Below are 27,960 nucleotides of genomic sequence, written 5' to 3'. Positions count from 1 at the left end.
TGCTGAGGAAGTAACGTGCACCGGTGTGTGATGGTGTATGGTAGCCACCCCAAATGTCCACATGAATGAGATCAAAAGGAAAATCACTCTTAGAATTATTATCAGAGAAAGGTAAACGTGATAGTTTTGCTCGATGGCATGCATCACAAATATGTAAGGGGCAGTTGGTTATAAAATCATGATTGCGAGCTAATTGAGCAAGTCGTTCCTTGGATGGGTGACCGAGTCATTCATGCCAAATAGTATATTTATTTGGGGATGCAGCAGACATAGCTCGGGAAGGGATGGTAGGAATGTGAAGGTGGTACAATCCGTCATGCAAACTACCCGCTCCAATCAGCGTCTTCTTGGTTGGCTCCTGGAAAATGCAAAATGTTGGAAAGAATATGGCAACACAATTAAGAGAGTCAGTGAGTTTATGAACGGAAAGGAGATTAAATTGGAAATTAGGAACATAAAGGACATTGTATAAAATGAAATTTTTGGAAATGTGACTTGTGCCATAATGTGTAACATGTATGGTTTGACCATTAGGTAATCTAACTGGTTTAGAACTTGGAAAAGTTTGGACGTCACAAAGCAGTGATAGGTCAGATGTCATGTGATCGGATGCTCCAGTATCTATAATCCAAAGAGCAGAATAGTGATGATTACCAGCCATGTTAGCGGTTGCTGTGTTGGGATCCAGAGAGATGAGCGACAATAGCTGTTTTATTTGTTCCTTGGTCAACATGGATGTGGCATCACTTTGGGTATCACTTGCTGCAGTGGAAAAGCATGCCTTGGGGCCCGTGACTGTATCATGAGGCTCCTTTGATCCAAATGTCTTTATATTGTTTTTTTCTTGCTGAAGATGTGGGGGATAGCCGTGAAGTACATAACATCGTGCTTTTATGTGGCCGAGCATGCCACAATGATCGCATTTGGGTCGTCCACGGCCTCGCCCTTGTCCTGTTGATCGAACTTGTGGCCGATTGACACGGACACTCAGTGCACTAGAGTCGACTTGATGAACAACCGATTGAAATAAGCGTTGGCTTTCTTCTTGCTGGACCATTGCATATACCCTGCTAATGCTGGGAATAGGATCAATGGCTAAGATTTGACTCTGAATGGTGTTATACGAGTCATTCAAGCCAATGAGGAATTGAAATATTTTTTCCTTTTGATGAAACAAACTATGTTCTCTTAATGCCCCACAAGTACAGTTTGGTATGTCCAGGTAAGACTGCAGTTCATCCCATAGGGTTTTCAATCCTGTAAAATACGTAGACAAGGAATTCTGTTCTTGCCGATAATCTGATATGAGTTTTTTTAGGTGAAAAATACGGGCTGAATTGCCTTGAGAGTATCGTTCTTCAAGATCGAGCCAAACTGCTCGAGCTGTATCAGCGTATATAACACTGCTAGCGATTTCTTTGGTGACTGAATTAAGGAGCCACGAAAGAAGCATGTCGTTACATCGATGCCATGCATGATAGTTCGAGGCTGATATAGATGGTTCAGAGATGGAACCATCAAGAAATCCGAATTTGTTTTTTGCATTGAGTGCCATTTTCATGGCTCGTTTCCAGGTAGCATAATTATCCCCATTCAAGAGATTAGAAACAAGAATAGCACCTGGGTTATCGGAATGATGGAGATAAAGTGGAGAACCGTCATTATCAGAGGTCCGATCTGATCGTGCTCCAGACAAATCGTTGGATGATCCTTCATTTGCCATTAAAAAATTTGATGAAGATCCTTAACTGACAATGCTCTGCCGACTGTGAAAAACTGCTCCTATAGATGGCTGCAGTAACATAAAAATTGCTGGATAGCTCTTGGGCAACTATCCTGTGATGAAAATATCTCTCACGGTTCCAGAGAAAGACCACTGAAGAAGGTGAAACGAAACAGTAAAAAAAAAAAAAAGATGAACAGTACTACTGCTCTAATACCATGTGAAGAGAAAAAGGAAGAAGAATTATTTCTATTGTATTGTATCGGTTACATGAGGTAGTATATATAACTTACAGCAAAGTAAAAGGTTACAAAACCAAAAGAAAGAAATCTTTATGAGTATAGAAGTTATCGTGGAATCCCAATTGACGCTAACCAATTCCTTGATTAGCGTCAATTGGTTGATCCACCAATATCTTATCTGATTCCGTGATTTCCTCTTGACAATATATAACAAAATTAGATTTTGTTAAAAAAAAAAGAAGAAATACTGCATAATATATAACAAAATTAACAAAATTTAATTTATTGATGAAACTGTTTTACAATGAGAGAACACACAGTTATAATTGTACACATTACAAATTACTGCCTCTAGGCTCTGTTCTACCACTTCCATGGGTTCCCTTCAACAGATAGCTTCTTCAGGTTCTTCAAACACCCAATTGAGTCAGGCAGGACTTTGATCTTGTTATAGCTGACATCCAACTCTTGCAAAGAGACCAATAGCTCAATTGACTATGGAAGTATGCCCAAGTGCTAGAAGTTCTGGCTCACATTCAGAATCTCAAGATTGGTGAGGTTTTACAGGTCCTCTGGTAAGGATCTAAGACAGTTGAGACGTGCATCGAGGATGCGAAACTCAGTGAGGTCCGAGGTGGAGTAGGGAAGAGCCACAAGCCTGTTTGAGTTCACATAGAGCTTCTTTAGGTTCAACAGCTCAAATCCTATGGTGTTTGGTAGCTTGGTGAGCTTGTTGAAGTTGGCATTGATTTCTTCCAGTGCCCTGATAAAACCCGACTGAAAAAAATTACAGGTATAGTTTAGGTTAGGAAAAGTAGAACCTAAAAATATCATCTGCTAGACATCTATAAATTAGCCAACAAAAAAAATAGAGATTGAGCACAAAAAAAAGATACCTCCAAATTGTTAGAAAGATCCAGTTTGCTGATCATAACCAATTTGAGGGAGTTTGGTATGGAATCTAGTGATAATCCGCTAAGATCCAGTCTCCAACTGATCCTCTGGTATTTGCTGACACTTCCTGCTTTCTTCATCTCCATCCTCATCTCTCCCTCCTGAAATTTACACACCAAACTCTCAAATAAACAAAAATCACATATACAAAACCACCATGCAACATTAGCAAGCAATCCATAAACAACAAAATTACCAAAAAAAAATCACATAAAAGAGAGATTTCTCCAAAAAGAAAAGGAAAACCAAGTTGAGAAAACACAATCATGAACAAAACCCAATTCACAGATCCTGAGATATGATACACTCAAGTCGAAGTTAATGTGGTGCCTATGCGATTCAAAAAATGAAACTCATGTCCTCATTTATCGGGAATCTGAGATTCATTGTTAAGCTTCATGTATCATCGCCAGGAATACAACCTCCTCGTACCTCAAATCCAATCCCTCATATTTGCGACACAAAACATATGAAAGGCACCTTATATTTTGCCAATCGGTAAGCAACGCCTAGATATCTCCTACCATCAACAGATCAATAGGAAAACACTTACGCAGATAGACAAAAACACTGTATAATGAATTTGTCACACGTACAAGTTTCATGACCAACACAACTAAGCTTCTTAGATGTCCAAGTCCTGACTAGGACCCTAAATTGAGCTCTGTTAACAATTAAATAGAGAAATGGGAAAAAGACACTCAATTCAATAACCAAGTTACATTTAATGAATGGGAATTACAAACTTGCTTACTGATCCTCACTAATTAAATCCCTAAATTGGAGAATAACAGAGTAGATAAGAAGGGCATAATGCAACAACAAACAACCTTGAAATTGTGAAAGGAAAAGAACATAAAAAAATCATTCTCCAACAATTTAATAAGCCATCATCATAGCAACTGATATATAGGAAGTCAAACCTTGATAGAATATGTCATTGGTAGTAGTGTCTGGATTTAGAGCAACCTCTGGGAAATTACGTAAAGCATGCTCAAGTTCCTCAAAAGGTAATTTGATCTAATGATAACAGAAAAGTGTGATATCAGTAAATCATATTTTATCCATTCCCAATGAAAATTAGATCTCTAGAGGAGCACTTACCAGATCATCATGACAGTATTTAAGCAATGCCAATCCTAGTCAAAATATAATCTCGACACCCTGCATTGGAAATGGACAGCAATTATGATAAGCACACAAGGCTGCTGGTAAGATATGACAGCAATAAGGTGGTTGTATTATTTCATTCAATAAAACAAAACAGCGAATTTGAAGGCTTCAAAGATGATAAACTTTGAATTTCACCAAAACAAAACAGCGATTGAACTGAATGAACAGTAGAGGTGTCCCAATAAGCAAGTGCATCAGCAGCTAGCCTTTAGCAAACTGTGAATAGCACACGAGAGACTGTGCGAGCACGTGCACAAGAGAGAGAGAATTGGCAAGCTAGTAGGGAGGAAATTACATACAAATAAAAAATGACAGCCTCATATGCACTTCTAATATGGTACATTACATGTACATAAATCACACAGATGAAATTTCATAGGCAGCTTTATTCTTAACCTCTCACTGAAGTAGAAAGAACAAATGACTTCATTCAAATGAAAATTTAATAAGCACAATGAAACTGTGGCATAACCTCATGGAGGAAAACATCCCAGATCGGCAGAGCCAAAGGAAAAGGGAATGAGTATGAGAAGACAGTTATGAACCACTGACTTGCATACATGCTTGGATTGATCATTTCTTGAGAAAAATGTTCACCCAGTCTTGGCATCAGCTCTTTCACTAATTGTTCAAACTGAAAAAGATATTGTTGTACAAGCGGCATACCCAGCTATTGCACAAAATTTCAATCATCAGAAGGTTAAATTGTTATAAAAATGATAAAATCCATAATCATAAAAACAAACATCTGAAACTTATTCCAAGATCATAAAGATTTTTTTGTCATTATGCTTGCATTTTTCATTGTAATAAAAAAATTTGCCTATATCACAATCAGCGGTGGACCAGATTGAATCATGTATGGATTTTAACATTAATACAGCTGCTAATAACTAGAAGTGATTAAGCATTAATCAACATAGAACAACACCATAAATTCCACTTGTGCCTGAAACCATCGTTACACAGTCTAGACTTTTTTCATCAAGGTGTTGTTCCCAGCTCAATAACTTGTTAATGACATCAAGGAGATCAACTATATATCTGCTTTCTTGCATCCTTAATTTATTAAATTAAGGAGATCAACTATATATCTGCTTTCTTGCATCCTTAATTTATTGAATTAAGGAGATCAACTATATATAGTTAGGACTTTACCACATTTTCCTTGTTCTTATGCACCTCTTGGCTCATCTGGAACTGCACCTCTTTGTTTTTGACAGGTCTCAGCCGAAACCAGAACCCTCAGCGATGGTCAAAAAATCTGTCAATAAAGGCCCCAGTTTTCGCTGGGGCCTTTATTGACAGACAGTTTTCATTGAGACCTGCCACTAATTATAAAAAAAAACAAAAAAAAATGTGTGTTATTATGTGGTTTTTCTTTTTTTTTTTTGTGACTGTCTGTCACAGAACCTGAGGGTTGCAACGCTACCCATCACTATATATATATATATATATATATAATCTAGTTGAAACAGTTGAATTTGATTTAGGGAAAACATCTTTATTCATCCTTAAATTTGTTCATGTTAAATCATTGAAAGATAAAAAATAAATAAAGCAGTACACCCAAATCCATTATTGCACCGGTAGATTTTGATGGTGTTAGATCTTTCAAAACCTCTATAGATGGCCTTTCTTTATTCTCTAAACCTAATGATAGATAGACAATTTCTTTCTTAATGGAGAGGAAAAAGAGAACAACCATTGTATATGGTTTTGAATATCATAACCTAATTGTAACCACCCTATAGTCTTCTTTTCAATTTAACCCATCATAAAATCGAAAATTGACATATAAGAGCACATAAGGTATATACACATTATTATAACCACACTTTATAAGATGTCATATGACCCAATCATATAAGATCACTTTAAATGGGCCTTCACCGTAGACAGTTTATAATAAGTGATTAATTATGTAAGCCCACATAAAATATCTAAAAAAACATGTCATCCTTCCAAAATTTTCATGTCATTCCTTATTTATAAATTCTAAGAAAAGAACATGATTTTTTAAGTTTTCGAAATATACTTTAAATGGATCACAGATAATCCACTTAGATAGGGATAGCCGATGGCTTTTAGGTTGAGATCTGTGCCCAAAATGCCATTTGACAATTGGATGGAGATAGGGATATGATTTAAGAAATACCAAATAATTGAGTGAGCAACAACAAACCCGGTTTGTCATTCAATGCAAAATGAGGCCAAAATCCTTTTTTCCAAAAGGTAGAGGCCAAACGACAAGCCAAGTTTGTCGTTCCAGAGCAAATGGCAAACCAAGTTTGCCTTTTGGTCAACAGTTTTAGGGATTTTGCTCATTTGAGGTTTTCATGATGGTCGTGATATTTTGAGATGTTTTTTTTCCTAAGAATACTAAATTAATGGCGTCATGGGTATCTTAAATTTTGAATCCACTCCAATTCATAACCCAATCCAAAAATATTTTGGTGATCGGACAATGTGAATTTTCAATGGGGGTTTGTGGTGATAGCGAAGGGATCAGTCCATTAGGCTCGAGACCGGAGTCTACAACAAACCCTTAAAAAATTTTCTACGGTATGTATCTATCTAGTTTTGTAATTTTTTCTTTTGTACCACATAAGGTTTTATGCCCTTCGTCATGTGTATAGCCACCTTATTTGAGAGTAGGGCATACGAGTTAATTTCAGGTGTATTGGGGATTAGGTTTTGAGAGTTTTGTATCTCATGTTTGTATTTTCTCGTATCTTACTAGTGGATTTTTGCTCCTCCTTCGCACATGGAGGTAGGTCTGAGTGTCGAACTACGTAAATCTTGTGTCTTCTCTTGTTTGCCCCTCTTTATCTTGTGATTTGCTTCATTTTGGTTGTAGTTTTTTTCATAAAAATTGGGCCAAACCTACGAGATTTTCTTAGGCTAAAGTGTGAAATAGATTTTTGACTTTACTAACTTTGAGGATTTTGTTAAAGAACCTTAAAACACACTTGTTCAAGTATTAGTTCACGAGCATCAAATTGAGAGTCTACACAAACCCACACGTGTGCATTTCTTGTTGCAAGGTTAAGGCTAAGTGTACTTCCTAGTGGGCAAGGGGACCAGTTATTTTTACACTAATGAGCTCACAACGGAGTTTCAGGAAAAAAAAACACAACTCACAAGATAATGAAGTGGTTTTCCCAATTATCCAAAAAAGTTAGGAAAAGGTCATTTGGATAACTTTTTTTTTAATCCAAGAAACTGCCCTAGATGCATAGACCTAGCCACACTGGCTCAGCCTGCCATACTTACGTTTGCTGCCGTGTCAGCGTAAAACTCGTAGGGCTTACTCCTCAGCCCTAAGTTGTCACCAAGCTTTGGCTTACGCAGGGGGTGATGCCCATGGGATTTTAACCTAGACTGCCCGTCAAATGGTCTAGGCCCCATCCCGCTAAGCCAAACCCCTTGGACATCATGACATACCAAGGTTAGGGTTAAAGCCACAATCAAATGCCCAAGAACATGGGTCTAACCTTTTTATCAACAATTTGGATGATGAGTACATACCCTAAATTCTTTAACAAAACTGTTGTCCTAACGACTGAACTGGAGCAAAGTGGTTCCTTGATACCAACAAACTTTGCCAGAGTTAAAATCACATCTTGAGTCAAAACGTACAGTCCATAAAACCAAAATTAACTCCCTTGTTCAAACTCAATAAAGGTCATGAAGTCAAAATTGGTTTATTGTTAGCTTCTTAGGTGCTAGTCATTCAAGATGCATTGGTGGCCGTTTGATCTAGTTGGGTTGGAAAGGATGGTTTTCCACATCTACCTTTCTTCTTAGCTACTTAAACTCAGAGGTATAAAGGAAACTTCATCCTGACCACAAATTTCTAAAAATATTAAACAGAGAAGGAGCCATCTAAGCATAGCTCAAGCTTGACCCATGTCCAATCAGCCAGCCTGCTCGAGTTCAACCAGGCTTGAGCCGAGCTTGAGAGGACATTGTGGGCTTGTTGAGCCAAGGTGAGAAACATGGTACATCGACTCAGCTGGTCTCATACCTTTCAAATCTCTACACATACATGTAGCCAAAACTCTGATGGGATGTGTATTACATGATCCCAAAAGTTATTCAAGTTTTATGACACATGTTCCATGGTTGGTATCTGCAAGGCTGTGCACACCAGGCCAGGTCAGTTGGCTTAAGACGTTCAAGTTGAAGGACATCAAGGGTTCAATATCTAGAATGTGCAGCCTTGCCTTAAGGCCAAAGCACCAGGCTCCCTGTTGAACAGGAGTGGCCTGGAGGTTTTAACCGCTTGGGGGTGGGACATAAGGCAGTGTCACTCTCAGGGCCCACCACCTGGACCAGTGTATTCCCTTGATAAATAATAATAATAATAATAAGCAAGCTAGGAAATAGCTTACCATGGGATTTGAAAAACTTGAGGCCCCCTGTGGCTAACCCAATTTAAGGGTGGCATGTTTGGATGAGCCCTTGAAAATGTGTTTTTAGATTAAAAGAAAAAAGACATGGAATGTATCATGTTAAGCAAGCTTTACCCAATTGGTAAGTTGTTTGACAACTATAATATATGAATTGGTATGTTTTTCTAAGTTAAAATGTATTGGAGATAAAAAATTTAATGCTGTTAAAAAGGTATTTTATCCAAAATTTGTTTCTCTCCAAACGTAAAATCAAATATCCACTTAACTACTGTGTTTGGAGTTATCTCGGGAGACAAAAGGAAATTATTGTACACAACCTCTGCCTGCATACTTCCTGTGGAGATCAAGATTGCCAGACAGGAATGGGAAAGAGATGTTTGTCTCCTATCCAAACAAAAAAGTGATTTGTTTGCATTTTCACCTACTTAGCTTGAATCCAAAGAATCCAGATTTTCTTCATGATTCAGCATGGCAGTCTCAAAATCCTACCCTCCATCCCCGCACGGGTTTTGATTTTAACCTTCATCCCCGCTTCATCTCCTCCATTCCCGATTCAAACGAGGTGAGGCGGGTCATTTCCCCTCAGTCCATTGCCATCTCTAAAGAAGAATCGAGGATGGAGCAGGACAAGGAAAGGTAGGGATCGGGGACGGGGCAGGGTGGGGCAGGGCAAGGCAGGCATCGGGGACAGAGTGGGGCAGAGGAAAGCGTAAGTCCATCCCAGCTTCCATCCCCACACGGGTTTTGATTTTAACCTCTATCCCCGCCTTCATCCCCATTTCATGTCCTCCATCCCCAGTTCAAACAGGGCGAGGTGGGGCGGGGACCGTTTCCCCACAGTCTACTGCCATCCCTGTGGAGACACATATGTACTGTTTATTGGATTAAAACACATCGTTCATGAGCAAGCTTTAAATTATTTAGGTCAAGCACAAACACTTATCTAATTCAAGCAGTCCTAAACGACACATCAAAGACCTAAAGCTTTTCCAATTGTGGAACTATTGCCATAGCCATATATATGAGAAAGAAAGACATCAATCTAAGATTCAAATGGCCCAAGAACAAAATCCTGGCTTTAAGAGTGAGAAAAGTGAACAAAGAATGGAGAAATTGAGGGACCAGCCCCGGTTAGGAAAAGAAAGTGAGGGTCACTTTCTAATAAACCTCTTTCTAGAAGTGCAAGCAAAAGACCTAAGGAAGTTGCAAATAATTGGGGGACACTTTGTGACCAGCATTGAGAACACAAGGATGAGGGTCCTTAGGACTTATATGATGCTTCATCCAAAATCTGACAGAACAAAGGAACATAATAGACAGAACTCATGTTTTGTATGTTCTGTAACAATTGTACTAAGGCCAACGTTTGTTTCGACTGTACAAGAAATTATGCTCCTGGTGTCCAAAGTTTGTTTTACGCTGTGTGCGGACAACATGAACACGCACGGATAATAAGTTGGATAATTTCAATTTTTATCATACAACTCGATTTGCCCAATGATATGAGTGTTTTAACATGTTTATTATGGATTTTAGCCCCAGATATGGATCTCGGATTAGATTTAAAAAATATGAAATTTAAAAAATGTTTAAAATTTGAGTAATTTGAAAAAAATAAAAATTGATAGTTTTTGATATATATATAAATGATTTAATCAATATCATATTATACCTAATTTTGAAAGTTTATTATAAAAATATCAAACCCTAAAATCACATTAACTATAAAAATCAAATTATCAAACCCTATAATGGCATAACACTTGGCACATATCAAGACTATCAGGAACTTCTGATTCAAAGCTCTTGGTACCAAGAATACCAAGAGAACAATAATAGGTTTGACAAGAACTATAGCACGGGAAGAGCAACTATAGCAAAGTTACATTGAGCAACAGAGTTGAACTCTTGGATAGAGTCACCACCCACAAAGCATAGGATCAAAACTTAAAGCTCCGATACCATAACAAAGCAGCAATCAAACATAGAACAAAGAAAATAAAGAGAAGACATAGAGTTAACATGGTTTGGTCGAGTTTGACCTGCACCCACGATAGAACCTCACAATATTTCAATTGTGAGGTGAGAAGTCCATTACCATACTTATATCAGATTTGTACATGGAGAGATTTACACCAAAAAGGTAAGATTACATCCCTTGAGTATAGTAGAGTAAAAGGGAATAAAATCTTACCTCCAAGAGGTAACAAAAGGTGAAATATTATCTCTGAGTTTCACGAGATCTGCATCATTTATCTTCTAGATGCATTTCATTTGATTTAGTTTCTAGAGCATTCCTGGCTTTTGGATCGTTACCATGCTTGAGATCCATTTTGTGACCTCTAATAGGCAATTACAATATATATATAGTAATGGGTAGGTGTTAAATGATATGTGCTAAATGAAATTTTCAAGTTTTTTTTTTGTTTTGTTTTTTTTAATTGTCACCCTACATATGTGATCTATGTACTTGATTTTATAGGGATCAGCTCTTGAAGTGTTTGATTCCAATACATGGGTGGGTTTTTATAAAGTTTGAAAAAACAACGATCCAAAATCTTTGTAAAGTTTTGAGGCTCCAAATATCATTTTTTTCATCGAAAACACATGATCCAGGTGTGGATTCCTCATAAATCGACCATGCCCAACACATTTATAGGGTCAAAACTGCGAAAAAAATATCAAAAGTGCAAAAAAACCCATTTAGCACGTATCAATTTTGTATCTAACCATTTCTCTCTCTATATATAGGGTAACTAAAATATGTAAACCAATCAAACATGTAAACTGGCATGAACTCAGATTTTCATAGGTTTTCTTTTTTCTTTTTAATTTCATCCTACGAATGCAATCAACATGGATGGTTTTATAGAAACAAACTCTTGGATCAACTGATTATGATGTATAAGAAGAATCTTTTAAGGCTTGAAAATCAACGACTCATAATTTTTATAAAATATGCAAGGATAAAAAATCGCATTTATTGATCCGATTATGATGATCTAATAGTCGATTTTAAGCAAATGAACTACATAGAATGCATCTGCAGGGTTAGATTTGAAAAAAAAACTATGAAAATCTTGGTTCATACCAGTTTACATATTTTGCTAGTTTACATATTTTCTATATGGGTAACCAAAATATGTAAACCAGTCAAATATGTAAACTCGTATGAATTGATATTTTCATAGGTTTTCTTTATTTTTTCTAAAATTTCACCGCAGATGCAATCTACATGCATGGTTTTATAAAAAAAACTCTTGGATCATCCGATTACGATATATAAGAATAATCTTTTAAGGCTTCAAAATTAATGACTCAAAATTTTTATAAATATGCAAGGATTATTAAATCACATTTCTTGATCCGATTACGATGATTTAATAGTCGATTCTGAGCAAATGACCACACCGAATGTATCTAGAGGGTTGAATTTGCAAAAAAACCTATGAAAATCTCGATTCATACCAGTTAACATATTTTGCTAGTTTATATATTTCAAATTCCCTATATGGGTAACTAAAATATGTAAACCAGTCAAATATGTAAACTAGTATGAACTGTGATTTTCATAGGTTTTCTTTATTTTTTTTAAATTTCATCATGCGAATGTAATCTACATGCATGGTTTTATAGAAACAGACTCTTGGATTGTCCGATTAGGATGTATAAGTAGGATCTTTTAAGGGTAAAAAATCAATGGCTCGGAATTTTTATAAATATACAAGGATAAAAAATCACATTTCTTGATCCGATTACAATAATCCAATAGTTGATTCTAAGCAAATGGACTACACTGAATGCATATGTAGGGTTATATTTGCAAAAAAACCTATGAAAATATCGGTTCATACCAGTTTACATATTTTGCTAATTTACATATTCCAGTTTCCTTGTATGGGTAACTAAAATATATAAACCAGTTAAATATGTAAACTTATATGAGTTAAGATTTTCATAGGTTTTCTTTATTTTTTTCTAAAATTTCACCATATGGATGTGATCTACATGCATGGTTTTAGAGAAATAGATTCTTGAATCATCTGATTACGATGTATAAAAAGGATCTTCTAAGGCTTGAAAATTAATGCCTCAAAATTTTTATAAATATACAAGGATAAAAAATCACATTTCTTGATCTGAGTATGATGATCCAATAGTCGATTCCAAGCAAATGAACCACATTGAATGTATCTTTAGGGTTAGATTTGCAAAAAAAAACTATGAAAATAGCGGTTGACATTAGTTTACATATTTTGCTAGTTTTTATATATATATATATATATATATATATATATAAAGTAATTGGTAGGTGTCTAACACTTTTTATGCTTACCGTGTGCCTATTGAGCTTTAAAAAGATTGTTTCTATTTTTTCTAAAATCTGACAGATGTGATCTACATGCTTGATTTTAAGGGAATTAACCTTTAGATCGTCCAATTCCAACACCAAGTTAGGTTTTTATAAGATTCAAAAATCAAGGGTTTATAATTTTAAAACATATTCAACGTTTAAAAAATCTCCTTTTTTTCAAAAACCATGATCCAAATGTGATTTCCTAACAAATCGATCATTTTGAAAAACAACCTGAAAACTTCTATCTACGGGTAGGCACAAAAAGTGTCAGGCACCTATCCATTACTATTGAAATTGATAGTTGCTCACACGTTAGGTGCTAAATGATACGTGCTAAATGGGTTTTTCTACCCTTTTAGTGTTTTTTCTCAGTTTTGACCCCATAAATGTGTTGGGCATGATCAATTTATAAGGAATTCATACTCTTATCATGTTTTTTATGAAGGAAATCATATTTGGAGCCTCAAAATTTTATAAAGATTTTGAACCATTGATTTTTTGAATCTTCTAAAAACTCACCCATGTGTCAGAATCGAACGCTTCAAGAGCTGATTCCTATAAAATCAAATACATAGATCAAATATGTAAGATCAAAATTTATAAATAAAATAAAAAAGATTGAAAAATCTATTTAACGTTCTCATTTAGCACCTAACATGTGAGCATCTACCAATCACTCTCTATTACTATATATATATATATATATATATATATATATATATATATATAGAAGTTGGTAGCTCCTCAATTGGTAGCTACCTAATGGAAACTCAATTTTGATGGCCATTAGTTTTAGTAGATCGACTCGGTCTGGACAGATCGAGTCAGATCTATTTTCTTATCCAATCAACTCAGTTTGTCGGTTTGAAAAGATCAAGTCGGGTCTATTTTTTGACAAACCAGCTCGGTCTGGATAGACTGAGCCTGATTTAAGATCAAGGCAGACCGACTCAGTCTGGATAGACCGACTCAGTCTGGATAGACCGACTCAGTCTGAGTAGACCAAGTCGGGTGTGTTTCCGCAGATCAACTCAGTCCAAATCAAATCAAGCCCAATTTGGGTCAGACCGACTCAGTCTAGACCAAGAGAACTAGACTCTTTATATATATATATATATATGTGTGTGTGTGTGTGTGTGTGTGTGTGTGTGTGTGTGTGTGTGTGTGGTGTGTGTGTGTGTGTGTGTGGTGTGTGTGTGTGTGTGGTGTGTGTGTGTGTAAATAGAATTGAACAAATGCAATAGAAAATCGAGATAGCAAAGGCCTCAATTTTTCAATACAAATCGGATCCAAGTTTAGATTCAAATTGGACCCAAAACTCAAATCAGATCGCGGATAACCAAAGTGGATCTAAAACTAAGTGGATTTAGTTGAGTTTAGGTCAAATCTAAGACTATCTAGCATAGACGCCATACATGTGCCAAACCCTCACGAAAAGGTTTGGATCGGGCATACCAGATTCAAGATTCAGTCAGAACTGCAATTGAAAAACCTAAGTGATCCGTTTGGAAATTAGAGTGGATCTGGATTCAGAATTTAATATGAATTTGACATGGTATAAAGATGTAGTATAAAGACTACATAGATAAAAAATATTACATAAAATTCAGGGTGGTCAAAAAGTAAAAGACCATTTTGCCCTTAGTATGCCTGATTAGTAAAGAAGGCATAATTTGGTACCCCGAAGTTGGATTCAAGTGAGTTTTGGATCTTTAGATTCTTCTCTTCAAGTAGAATCTATTAGCAGAGAATGTGATGACAAACTCCAAAAGAACAAAGTCAGAGTTTGACATTAAAGCTCAGGGGTATTTGGATAATTTTTATAAAGATGAGACTGTAAATGATAATACAAAATATTCTTTGATTTTAGATCAAAACTTGTAAGAGGCTAAGGATATTCTTTAGAATTGGAATTTAAGCGTTCCTTGTAAGTGAACATTTGCAAAGTCCGCCTTAGTAAAATAAAATACATGCTAGTTGGTTTAGGCATCTTTAAATATGATTTCATGTGTTTTAAGTATGCTAGTTTTATTTATCTTGAATAGAATAAAGTGTAGCATGCTTAGGGATCCATGAATTTTGATGCTAAGTATGATGCTTAAATATGATGATACATATTGCATGTTTCTTGATTCATGGCATGATTTAATATGAATGTATCATGTGTGAAGGAATCATAGCATTACTTCATGCAAAAGTTTGATGTATGATTTTGAAAATTGAGTGTAGTGTTTCAGAGTCTCGGGGTTGGAACTATCTTGAGAATGTCATACTTATGCCTTGGGAGGGGTATTGTAAGTGTTATGACTTAATAAGTCTGTGGTGTGTTGCTATCCTTAAAGTTCTGACATGTGAACACGTGTTAAAAAATAGTTAGTGGACATATATTGATGATTGTACAATGCACTAACTTTAAGATATGAATGTTGAAAGAATAACATGCATAAGATAATCACATAGAGCATAATAAAGAACTCTACTAGGAGGCATGATCTAGGACATTGTTGAGGTGTATACCTTGAGAATATCTCAGATGTTTCCAGGTTACCCTTAGGGGTTAAAACATTGTTCACTAGACACATATAGGATGCAGCATAAACTACAAAATCTTGGGAGCAGGTATAACTTCTCGACACCTTGAGGGCAGGCTCCTTGAGATACCTTGGGAGCAGGTATAGCTCCTTGAGTACCTTGGGGGCAGGTATAGCCACCCTGACTCTTCCGCTAGCTATTGATTGAGCTCTTTATAGCTCTTGGCTTGCAACTAGCGAGCAGCTGCAACACTTGTGTGCATAGTTTAGGTCGGTTTGGACTATATTGTTGTGAGTGGTTCATATGTCTGGCCAACACCATAGACTCCGAGTTGTCTACATTGGTTGCTATGCACGAGGAGGTTATGTTCGAAATGGCCAATTAGAGTAAAATATAAGTTTGAGTATGATGATAGAGACACGGTAATAAGATGATAAAATTCATAAACATCATGTATGCATAATTAGCAAACTAAACTAAGACTATGAGCTTAGAGTTCACTACAGTTGTAATGGTCATGTCTATTTGTAAATAAAAATTTACTAGGTTGTAGACTCACCCCTTTTTTTTGTTACAACTGTAGGTTCAGGAATTGATGTCAATCACAAGACTTAGTAGTAAACTTTGACTTTGCCACCAGATTTCAACACGTTTAAGTATGGTTTACTTTTACTCTTTTGTTTATTTTGCTTATGTATTTGGATGGTTATTATTACTGTATATGGTTGTATGGACCTTCAGTATTATATGAAATATATAAATAAATAAATTTTTGGCATGATTCTAAGGTTGTTTTAGAAGTTATTATAATAATTTCACTCTGAAAACTAACGTCCATGAACCAGGGCTCAAGAGGCTTTGCTTTAGGTCGTTACAAGTGGTATCAAAGCCAATTTTTTGGGAAAAAGTTAAATTTTGGAAAAGAACTTTTGATGGATTGAAGATTATCAAGATTATAAGGTCCTATAAAAAGGATAATTTGAACTATCCAAATGAATAAGTGGCAATGAGTTATAGGAAAGTCCACGTAGTTGATTAGATCTTAAACTTATTTAGTGTTTCATGTTAGTTGGAATGTATGCTAACAATAGTAATAGGAACGGGAGCTACCGTAGGAGTAATAGGAGTACAGGGAGGCGAAGGCATCTCGAAGTTATACAGACAGACCAAATAGTCACCGTCCTCTCACTTTTTGTGACAGCCATAATGGACGTGACTAGGGAAATTAAGAGTATGACACCTCTCATTTCTCCCTTAGCTCCAGTTATAGTTATAATCAACAACCAAGAGCATAGAGTCGAAGAGGAAAGGGTAGCACCACCCCAACCAACTATTGGGGGATCGCTACGGTCATGGGGACGTCCTCCCTATAGGCATGTTAGGAGAGGATCATTGGCAAACCGTGGAGGTAGAGGAGCAGCAACATGTTATTCGGGTTGTGGTAGAACTCGCTACAACCACTATGAAGCATGGTCGAGCAACACTACACCTACCAGTTGCGAGAGGAGAAATCAGGAGTAGCTCAGAACATCCTATCACGAGGGTGTTAGGAGGACAATAATGCAACATGATAGAAGCACTGTCGTCCCAGAAGAATATCAAGCAAGAGAAGTTTTGCAACCTCTTCGAGGTGTGTCCCTACCTAGGAGAGGTAGAAGGCATATAAATAGGCACACATACCTACGTGCCTTTAGCAACACGGCAGCACAAGCATCAGTTATGATTCCTTCAGACTATAAGGATGAAGATGACCGCACTTACACCCCCAAGTACCCTTACACCTTAGGGGATTTTATAATGTTGGTCTAGTGTCTTGTTAGTCATATAATAAAGGGCATTGTGGCCTAGTTGTTCATAAGAATTCACGAGTTGTATTATCGAAGAAAATGTGAAAATATTGAAAAGATATCTTTTTAATAAAATATCAAGTAGACACACCAATGAAAAAGATTGTTTGTGTAGATTAAGTCACCAAAGGATGCATAGTACAAGTCAAATAGTGTCTATTGTCGGTAGACCTCCTAATATTGAAATTTAAGGGAGTAGATGTTATCTTAGGCATGGATTGGTTATTTAACCATCATATGATGATCAATTGTCAAAGAAAAAGTGTTTGTTTTCAACACCCAAAACCCCAACTTTCATCTTTTAAGGTGTTAGGAAATTTGCAAAATCACCAATTATTTCTTGTCTTCAAGTCAACCGTTACCTATAGAAAGGTTGTATTGAATATGTGGCTTATATGAAAACTGAAGTCGATGACAAAATATCAGTCACAGAGGTAGAGATTATACGAGAATTTATGGATGTTTTTCCTGAAGAACTTTCAAGACTTCCACTCGATAGGGAAGTCGAGTTTCAGATAGATCTAGCATCTGACACGACACCCATTTCTATTCCACCATATAGGGTGGGACTTGCAGAGCTCAAAGAACTCAAAGATCAACTGCAGAAATTGTTGGATATGGGATTTATCCGACCATCAGTGTCCTCTGAGGGCACACTGATCTTGTTTATAAAAAAGAATGAGTCATTGTATATATGCATCTACTACAAGAAATTGAATGTAGTGACAATAAAGAACAAGTATACATTGCTAAGGATAAACGATTTATTTGATTAACTCAGGTATCACCAGTTAAAAATCTGAGAAGTGGATATGGCTAAGATGACTTTTCGCTCAAGATATGGGCATTATGAATTCTTGGTCATGCCCTTTGGGCTGACGAATGCCCTAGTGGCATTCATGGATTTAATGAATCAAGTGTTCAAACCATTTTTAGACAAGTTTGTGGTGGTATTTGTGGATGACATTCTCATATATTTGGCCAGTAAGGAATAGCACGCAGAATATTTGAGAACAGTTTTGTAAATACTTAGAGAGCATAAGTTATATGCTAAGTTCTTTAAGTGTGAATTATGGCTTGATCATGTCTCATTTTTTAGACATATTATCAATACATAATGAGTGATGGTAGACCCAACAAAAGTTGAAGCAATGGCCAACTGGCCTACACCTAAGAATGCCATAAAAATTTAGAGTTTCTTGGGGTTAGGTGGATATTATAGGCACTTTATAGAAAGATTATCAATATTGGTAGCTCCAATAACTAAGCTGAGAAAAGAAAGATATAAAGTTTGAATAGAACGAGAAGTGCAAGAAAAGTTTTCAAGAAATCAAGAAGTGATTAACCACTGCATCAGTGTTAGTCCTACCTTCTGGCACTGACGGTTTTACCATTTATAGTGATGCATCATATAAAAGATTGGGTTGTGTCTTTATGCAACATGGTAGGATTATTGTGTACACATTTCGATAACTAAAAGTGCATGATATGAATTACCCAATTCATGATCTTGAGTTGGTTGCGGTAGTGTTCACACTCAAAATTTGATGACACTACTTATATGAAGAACAATTTGAGGTATTCAGTGACCATCAAAGTTTAAAATATATATTCTTTCAGAAAAAATTAAATATGAGACAGAGGCGATGGCCAGAACTACTCAAAGATTATGATTTTGAATTAAAATATCATCAAGAAAAAGCCAATGTAGTGGCTGATGCACTTAGTCATAAAGCAGAGTCAGCCACGAGACTATCCATGTCAAGCCTGCTTATTAGCATTGTAGAGCAAAAAGCAGAAATGCAATGTCTTTCAGTTCAGCTAATGTTTGTTCAGACGACCTTAGGGTCAAAAATTTGGGACAAAATTAAGGAGAAGCAACCTTTAGATCAAGAATTAGAAGGAATCATATCAACAGTATCTAAAGGTGAAAATCTAGATTTTAAAATAAATGACCAAGGTATTCTGAGATTTTTAGATCGAGTATGTATAACTAAGGATGAAGAACTTAGGAAACAATTTCTTGCCAAAATGCATCATTCTAGGTACTCCATTCGCCCTGGCAGTACAAAGATGTATAAAGACTTGAAGGACAACTTTTGGTGGAATGGAATAAAGAGGGATGTTGCTGATTTTGTCAATAGATGTCTGGTATGTCAGCAAGTAAAGATTAAACATTAGAGGCTGGGCAAACTATTGCAACCACTACCTATCCCTGTATGAAAGTGGGTGGATATAATAATGGATTTTGTCACAGGATTTCCTAAGACCAAAGAAGGATTAAATGCAATCTAAGTGATTCTTGATAGACTGACAATGTCACTGCATTTTCTTGTGTGCAAGACAACATGCTCCTTTGAATAGTTGGCTCGTCTCTTTATTAGAGAGATAGTGAGATTGCAGAGAGTGTCAAACTCTATTGTTTTCGACAGAGGTTCAAAATTCACCTCCAACTTTTGGCAAAGCTTTCAAGAAGCCATGGAGACTCAATTGAAGATGAGTACAACTTTTCATCCTTCGATAAATGGACAGTAAAACAGGATCATTCAAATGTAGGAGGATATATTGCGAACTTATACATTAGAGTATCATGACTTTTGGCACGAGATTCTGCCATTAATGAAAATTAACAATAGTTTTAAACTCAGCATTGGTATGGCTCCCTACGAAGCTTTATACGAGAGACGTTGTAGAACACCTCTATATTGAGACTATGTAGGTGGCAGAAAAATCTTAAGGCCTGAATTTGTTTGACAAAATGGAGGAGCATATCAGATTCATTCGTAAAAGGCTCCAAATAGCTTAGAGTCATTAGAAAAGTTATACAGATAAGAGGCAACGTGAATTAGAATTCGAGCAAGGTGATCATGTCTTCTTGAAGATATCACCATTTAAAGGGATAATAAGGTTAAAAAAGAAGTAAAAATTAAGTCCAAGGTATTAGATCCTTCAAAATTTTGAAAAAGATAGGGTCTACAACCTATCAGTTGGCATTATCCCCATCGCTCTCCAGGATGCATAATGTGTTTCATGTATTCATGTTAAGAAAGTATGTGTTAGATCCTTCACATATACTTGACACAGTAGAATCGGTGTTGGATATCCAAGATGACTTAAGTATTCAGGAAGAACCAATCGAGATATTAGAATTCAAAAAGCATAAGATAAGAAATAAGGTTGTTCTGATAGTCCTGGTAAGATGGAAGCATCACAGTAAGAATGAAGCTATTTAGGAGAATGAGGCAGACATTTGCATACAGTTTTCTCAGTTATTTACAAGTAAGATTCAGAACAAATATACTTTTAAGGGGGGTGAAATTGTAACGCCACTCGTCTAGGAAGGTTACAAGAAGAGGGGGAAATGTTTCCCCTTCTCCCACTCCCATGAAAATGGAAAGTGGGGGAGGGAAAGGGGGAAACACCCTTCCCCGTAAATGGAAAGAGGGGGGTGAGGGAGGTAACGCCTGCCCTCACCCCTGGTTATAAAATCCAGGAGATGCTCCCCTCTCTTCCCACTCGACCCAGCAGAGAGAGACACAGAGAGAATGGGAGAAGGAGAGGAAGAGACGATGCAAACCGCTGGCCAACAGGTAAGTCCCTCTCTCCCTCTCATTTCTTCTTAATACAGAGGTCACCGACAACCGTTGCTAACAAGTTGTAGAGGTACAAGGACAAGGAGAACCCTATCACTACCATTTTGTAGAAGAGAGGGTAGCATAGGAGTTTTCTCCTGCTATCACCATCGGCAATCGATGACAAAAAAAAATATTTAAAGGGGCAGGCATATGTCGGTGATTGGCGATTGCCAACGGTGTCGCCCCACTTACTGGGATTACAACAGTCCAACAATAGTGGGGTTTTCAGAACTACCGCACACCGTGAATGGCAAACTCAGTTTGCATGTTTTACAGATCGAGTCATCCATATTGCTTGGTCTGTGCATGACCCAGACCAAGCCGAATCAGGTGTGAACCAAGATTTGAATAGATCTAGGCATGCCCAGATAGAGCCAAGCAATAAAAAAAAAATTTTTGACAGACCGAGTTGAGTCTATGTATTAGCAACAAATCAACTCAGTCTGAACAAACCGAGTCAGATTTGATTTTTTTGACTGACTCGGTCTGTTCAGACCGAGTTGGGTCCGAGTGGTTTTAGCAGACCAACTCGGTCTGGACAGACTAAGTCCAAACTATTTTTTTAGCAGACTAACTCGGTTTGGACAGACTGAGTCAAGTCTGTTTTCTTAGCATACCGTCTCGGTCTGAACAGACCGAGTTGGGTCTATTTTTTAAGAGATTGTGTTAGTCTGGACAGACCGAGCCCGATTTAGGATCAAGGCAAACTGACTCGATCTGGGCATGTAACGACCCCACTCATACCTATTAAAAAGTGGATTTTTTTTTAAATAATTACAGAAACAATCTGAGAGACCCGGGGTCTTACAGTTGTAACCACATCCACAACCACAAAGGATCGTATACTACCATCAATGAAACCAAACAACTTTATTCATTAAAACACAATGTCTAGGAATAATGAACATGAATAAAAACAAGTCCAAAAGTGGAGCCTCTCTATTCAAAGTACAAATTGTTAAGCAGTCTTTTAGCCCTCGTAATTCTCTGAAGGAGCAGGTCTCATCATTGGGCCTTAAAGGCTATAAAAAACATAAAAAGTAGGGTGTCAGAATCATAGATCCTGTGTATGAATTCCTCTAATAATTTAAATAAGTAAAAATAACATAAATTAGATTCAAGCAATATTTTAGAAGAAATATAATACTAGCACATAATCTAAACAATCATTCATACATTTATGAGCAATAATTATAATGCAAGGAAACAGTAAAGATGCATGATCTAATGCAAAGCAGTAAATATGCATGGACTCAATGCACATGCATGAATAACTTATTAAGTTATTATCAAAGTTTTTTTTCTTTTATATGCATGTCCTTATTAAATGCACATCATTATAATTTCACTTTCATTAAAACCTGTGGATACTAAAAAATGGGCATAATAAATTTTGGAGTTCAAGTTGGGTTCCTAGTTGTAGCTTAACACAATTTGTATTTTATTACTAGGTTTCACACTTGGCCCTCAATTGATATCAGGAATCAACATCATCCATCGCTATATTAGAAATCAATATCTAATGTCGGGACATTAGAGAAATCAACATCAACTAATGTCACTTTCTTGATATACCAATAACAACAGTTGTGTCTACACACCACCCCTACGTAAAGTGAAAGAATCTTCCTAAAACCATGGCCGGGAGGTAAACCACTTAGTTAAGTTCAAGGGCACAAATGCACATGGAGTTTTAGTATCCTCACGGTTCCCAAAAACCACAGCTCAGGATTCCCACGCTGTGGAAGAGGCATTCAGTTGAAACATTAATTACACTATTTTTTTATTTTTTTATCATAAGAATGATTTATTTCATAATGCCAGTTTTGCAAATCAACATGCAAAACACAACATCTGTTTCACAAATCAATATTTAAAACTCATCATGGGACCTCTGTCTGTTATAACATGAAATAATGTAATTTAATTTAAAGAATATCAAATTAATTTTTGCAATGTAGGAAAACTAAACATGGAGCAACACCTGCTTGAGACCCACACAGCCTACACTGGTTCACTTTTGACCACCGATGCATCTAATAAAAAAAACCATAATGAGCATGCCACTTATACAGTCATTTAACATGCTCTCAAATGCACATGCATACACACTAAACAAGAATGTACATGAGTAACAAATTTCACATGCATATGATCACATGATTGCAAAAATATAACTTTCTTTTCATGATTCATCTCATACACGATATGCAAGCATTCACGTGATCATGCAAGTGCAGCGACAAAAACCTAAATTTCAAGATTTATATTTCCATTTCATGCATATGTATGCAAACAACACTTTTTATGTCAAAAGCATGCATAATATAAATTCTTTTACCATTTTAGCAAGCTCGGGGTACAACACGCATACCCTCCGAGTCCAAACCATGTTGCCCACACACATGACAACATCTCATAAGAACAATTCAATGCTCATATGCCAACATGTTTAAGAGTCTATCTATAAACATGTAAAAGTTGAATATGCATAGACATGCAAATCTGCATATAACATATACATAACTCTATACATTCATGTGCATAAAAGCTAAACTTTTTAATATCTCTAAATCTGGAAATAACGTGAGCAATTACATATGAGAAACTGGACATAACCATGTGCATATGACATACATAATCTTGGGCATACATAACATATAAAAAGATAAAATCTAAACATGTACAAATCACAAATCAACATACATGGAAATATGTATATTCACTATATTTATATTTTTCTGATTCTGTTTTTAATTATGCCCGTATATATATATATATATATATATATATATATATATATATATATATATATATATATATATATATATATTAATCTCAATTGGTGCTGCACAGCTACCAATCGGCTGGGCATTACCAGGCCAGAAACATGCCCAGTCGACTATCGGCTGAGCCCCATTTCATTGCCGCTAAACCAGTCTAGAAATCTGCCCATATATTTTTCTATATCTTTGTTTGACACTGCCCAACCAAAAAATTGTGGCTGTCCATTATCTCATTAATAAAATTATTTTCTTTCAACATCTTCAATTCGTTCTATAGTTGACAACCTCACCTGGGTAACAAGGCTCATCTTAGTTATTTACTTCCTTTATATGAGTAATAACGCAATTGTCACAATTCATGTGATGACCTAATCCCTGGTAATGGGATATTCTTTTTCAAATTGCCAACCTGATTCTCACCTCTGTCAGCAAGGTGGTGATGACATCGATCCTGCCATGTATACCTTATTCCAGAAGATGATGACCAAGATGCTGACAGAGCAAACCAAGGCTAGCTCAGAGAAAGTGCCTTCCAAGACGAAAGTCAAAGGCAAATCAGTGAAGAAGCATATCAAGATAGTCAAAAAGAAAATCTAGCATGACAGCGCTTTGAAAGAGAAAGGTTCAGTGGAAGAAGTCTCTGAAGAAGAGCAAGAAGTGTTTAAAAGGTTTATTCAAGAACCTAAATATGCTAATCAGTTGAAAACTCAAACCTCAGCAGTTGAAGACCTTATTCAGTTGCACCTTAAAGAGATGACCAGGATGGTCAAGGATCTGCAAGCACGCGACAAGGGCAAAAGGGTCTACACAAGTGAAGACTTTTATGACAGACTAGGAGGGAACGACAGTCTAGAAGATCTTCCTCAAAAGTTTATCAAGTTTGATGGGACTGGCGATCCCAAGGCCCACCTTGCAATGTTCTTCACCAAATGCACCAAGTTTAGGAAAGACAACTGCGCCTTGTTCAGATGTTTTCTATGTAGCCTAGAGAGCACAACCACCAAATGGTACTCGAAACATATTAATCCAATTGAGCTTCGAGAATTTGATAAAGTGGTCAATTTATTTATCGAGCGGTTCCAATCAACACAGAAGCTCTACCTACGCTAAACCATCTCTACAATTTAAAGTAGAAGGATAATAAGAAAGCTAGAGATTTTATCCGTAGGTGGAGGGGCACCTGCAACAAGATGAGAAACCCCATCTCAGAGGAGCACGCGCTTCAGATTATTTTGAACAACTTCTCTCAGCCTTTGAGAAGCCTCATTTCCACCGCTCCTTCCAGATCTTTTATTGAACTGACAAAGCAAGGCAAATGGCTCGAAATGGAAATACAGAACGGAGTATATGAAGGCATCACCCTCGTCAAGAATAGCCATAGCCAAGACTTGAAGAAGAAGGCACATTTCACTTTCTCTACCAATACCATTGGCAACAGTAATAGCAACAATAATAAAGGTGGCAAGAATAATCACAACGGTAGCTCGGAAAGCTCGAATCCTGGCAAAAGTGACCACACAGGATAAAAGGGCAGATCCTTAAAGCAGAATGACAAGCCCTCCCCATCGAATGCCCAACAAGAATCAAAACCGCAAGAAAAACCAAAGCATGAGGGCTGGAGTTACGAGCAGAAGTTCACCCTGTTAGACCAGACACTTGAGGATGTTCTGGAATACATGCTCACAAAAGAAATGATCCGGCTTTCGAAGGTGGTCGATCCTCCTGTAGTAAAGATGTGGTGTAAAAACTACATATATAAAAAAATATTACATGGAACTGAGGGTGGTAAAAAAAGTAAAAAGACTGTTTTGCCCTCAATATGCTTGTTTAGTAAACAAAACATAATTTTGGTACCCCAAAGTCAGATTCAAGTGATTTTTGGATCCCTGGATTCTTCTCTTCAAGTAGGATCCATTAGGAGGGGATGTAATGACAAACTCTGAAAGAACAAAGTTAGAGTTTAGCATTAAAGCCTAGAAGTATTTTGGTAATTTTTATAAAGACAAGATTGTAAATGATAATATAGAATATTTGTTGATTTCATATCAAAACTTGTGAGAGGCTAAGAATATTTCTTAGAATTAGAATTTAAGTGTTCCAGGTAAGTGAACATTTGCAAAGTCTTTCTTAGTGAAATGAAATACATGCTAGTTGGTTTAAGCTTTTTTTAATGTGATTTCATGTGTTTTAAGTATGCTTGTTTTATTTATCTTTAATAGAAAAAAATGTAGCATGCTTAAGGATCCATGAATTTTGATGTTTAGTATGATGCTTAAATATGATGATACATGTTACATGTTTCTTGATTCATGACATGATTTAATTATGAATGTATCATGTATGAAGGAAATCATGACATTACTTCATGCAAAAGTTTGATGTATGATTTTGAGAATTGAGTCTAAATTCCAGAGTCCCGATGTAGGAACTATCCTGAGACTGTCACGCTTATGTCTTGGGAGGGGCATTGTAAGTACCGTGACTTAATAAATCTGTGGTAACTTATTATCCTTAAAGTTGTGACATGTGAACACGTGTTAAAAAGTAGTTAGTGGACATACATTGATGATTGTATAATGCACTAACTTTAAAATATGAATATTGAAAGAATAATATGCATAGGATAACCACATAGAGCATAATAACGAACTCTACTAGGAGGCATGGTTTAGGACATTATTATGGTGTGTACCTTGAAAATATCTCAGACGTTCCTAGGTTACCCTTAGGGGTGAAAACATTACTCACTAGATACATGTAAGATGCAACATGAATCACAAAACCTTGGGAGCAGGTATAGCTTCTTGACACCTTGGAGGTAGGTATAGATCCTTGAGACACTTTGGGGGCAGGTATAGTTACCCTAGTTCTTCGACTAGCTATCGATGGATCTCTTTGTACCTTTCGGCTTGCAACCGATGAGCAACTGCAACACTTGTGTCCATAGTCTGGGCCGATTTGGATTATATTATTGTGAGTAGTTCATATGTCTGGCCAACACCGTAAACTCTGAGTTGTCTACATGGGTGGTTATGTCAGAGGAGACTATGTTCAGAATAGCCGATTAGAGTAGAATATAAGTTTGAGTATGATGATAGAAACACGGTAATAAGGAAATAAAATTCATAAATAACATATGTGCATAATTAGCAAACTAAACTAAGACTACGAGCATAGAGCTCATTACAGTTGTAACGGTCATGTCTATTTGTAAATAAAAATTTACTGGGTTGTAGACTCACCTCCTCTCTTGGTTGCAACTGTAGGTTTAGGAATTGCTGCCAACCACAAGACTTAGTAGTGGACTTCGACTTTGCTACCAGATTTTAGCACGTTTAAGTATGGTTCACTTTCAGTCTTCTTTTTATTCTGCCTACGTATTTGAATGGTTATGATTATTATACATGGTTGTATGGACCTTCGATATTATATGAAAAAAAAATTGGCATAGTTTTGAGTTTGTTTTAGAGATTATTATAGTAATTTTCCTCTTGAGCACTAACGTCTACAAACTCAGGCTCGAGAGGGTCCGGTTTGGGTCGTTACATTTGTAAAATATGACATGTTTAAATTTTTGTGGGGGTTAGGGGTTTTCAGGTTCTTCTTCTTCTCCTTCCTCTTCTTTGTATTTCTTCTGTTAGGGGTTGGAGATAATTGCATACCCAACCTAGGGGAAATGCTGGCTATATGGGTGGTGGTTATATAGGGGCTAACGACAACTCTGGATACTGGTGTCACTTTTGATAAACGATTTTAGAAATGATATTTTTATGTAAAAACAACGTGAAAGCCAAACACCAAATATAAAACTAGCTTGCACGAGTGGTGGAGACCGGGTCGAACTCAGAGAACGGATAATACTTTGTATTCAACACTGAATTAACTATGATTTATTGCCAAGATTATAGAAGTACGAGAAAATAAACTACTTAGCTATTACATCAAATTTTACCCGATGCAGAGGGTTTAAAAATGGTTTTATTACAAACCCCAAGATTAAATGGAAATTAAGACTCCTAATCTAAAAGAAAAGCAAAAGTCTTCTGTGCTTGCATCCTCGTGTCTCGTATCAAAGGCATGCTTGAAAGGCTTGCTTGCTCCACTCCACGCTTTCCTACAAAACACGAAACACACAACAGCAACGCATGATGACTAGCACTACACTATATAAATGCGAGAATGAAACTAAGTACAAAGTAACAAAGTACATGCAATAGTAAAGTATGCTAAATGCGAATGCGAAATTGACAATGTAATGAAATGAATGCGTAATTCAAAGACAAAAACAAGGTG

General features: G+C 36.5%; 1 pseudogene; it reads right to left on the bottom strand.

The window, feature by feature from the left end:
• Positions 1-226: 226 nt before the first annotated feature.
• On the bottom strand, positions 227-26,612 carry LOC149842712 (plant intracellular Ras-group-related LRR protein 6-like; annotated as a pseudogene).
• Between the last annotated feature and the right edge of the window lie 1,348 nt (positions 26,613-27,960).

Source organism: Nuphar pumila, chromosome 3, assembly GCF_984573655.1.
Source record: "Nuphar pumila chromosome 3, dmNupPumi1.hap1.1, whole genome shotgun sequence".
NCBI lineage: Eukaryota > Viridiplantae > Streptophyta > Magnoliopsida > Nymphaeales > Nymphaeaceae > Nuphar > Nuphar pumila.
The sequence above is the reverse complement of the archived record's forward strand: the minus strand, read 5'-3'. Positions and strand labels throughout refer to the sequence as shown.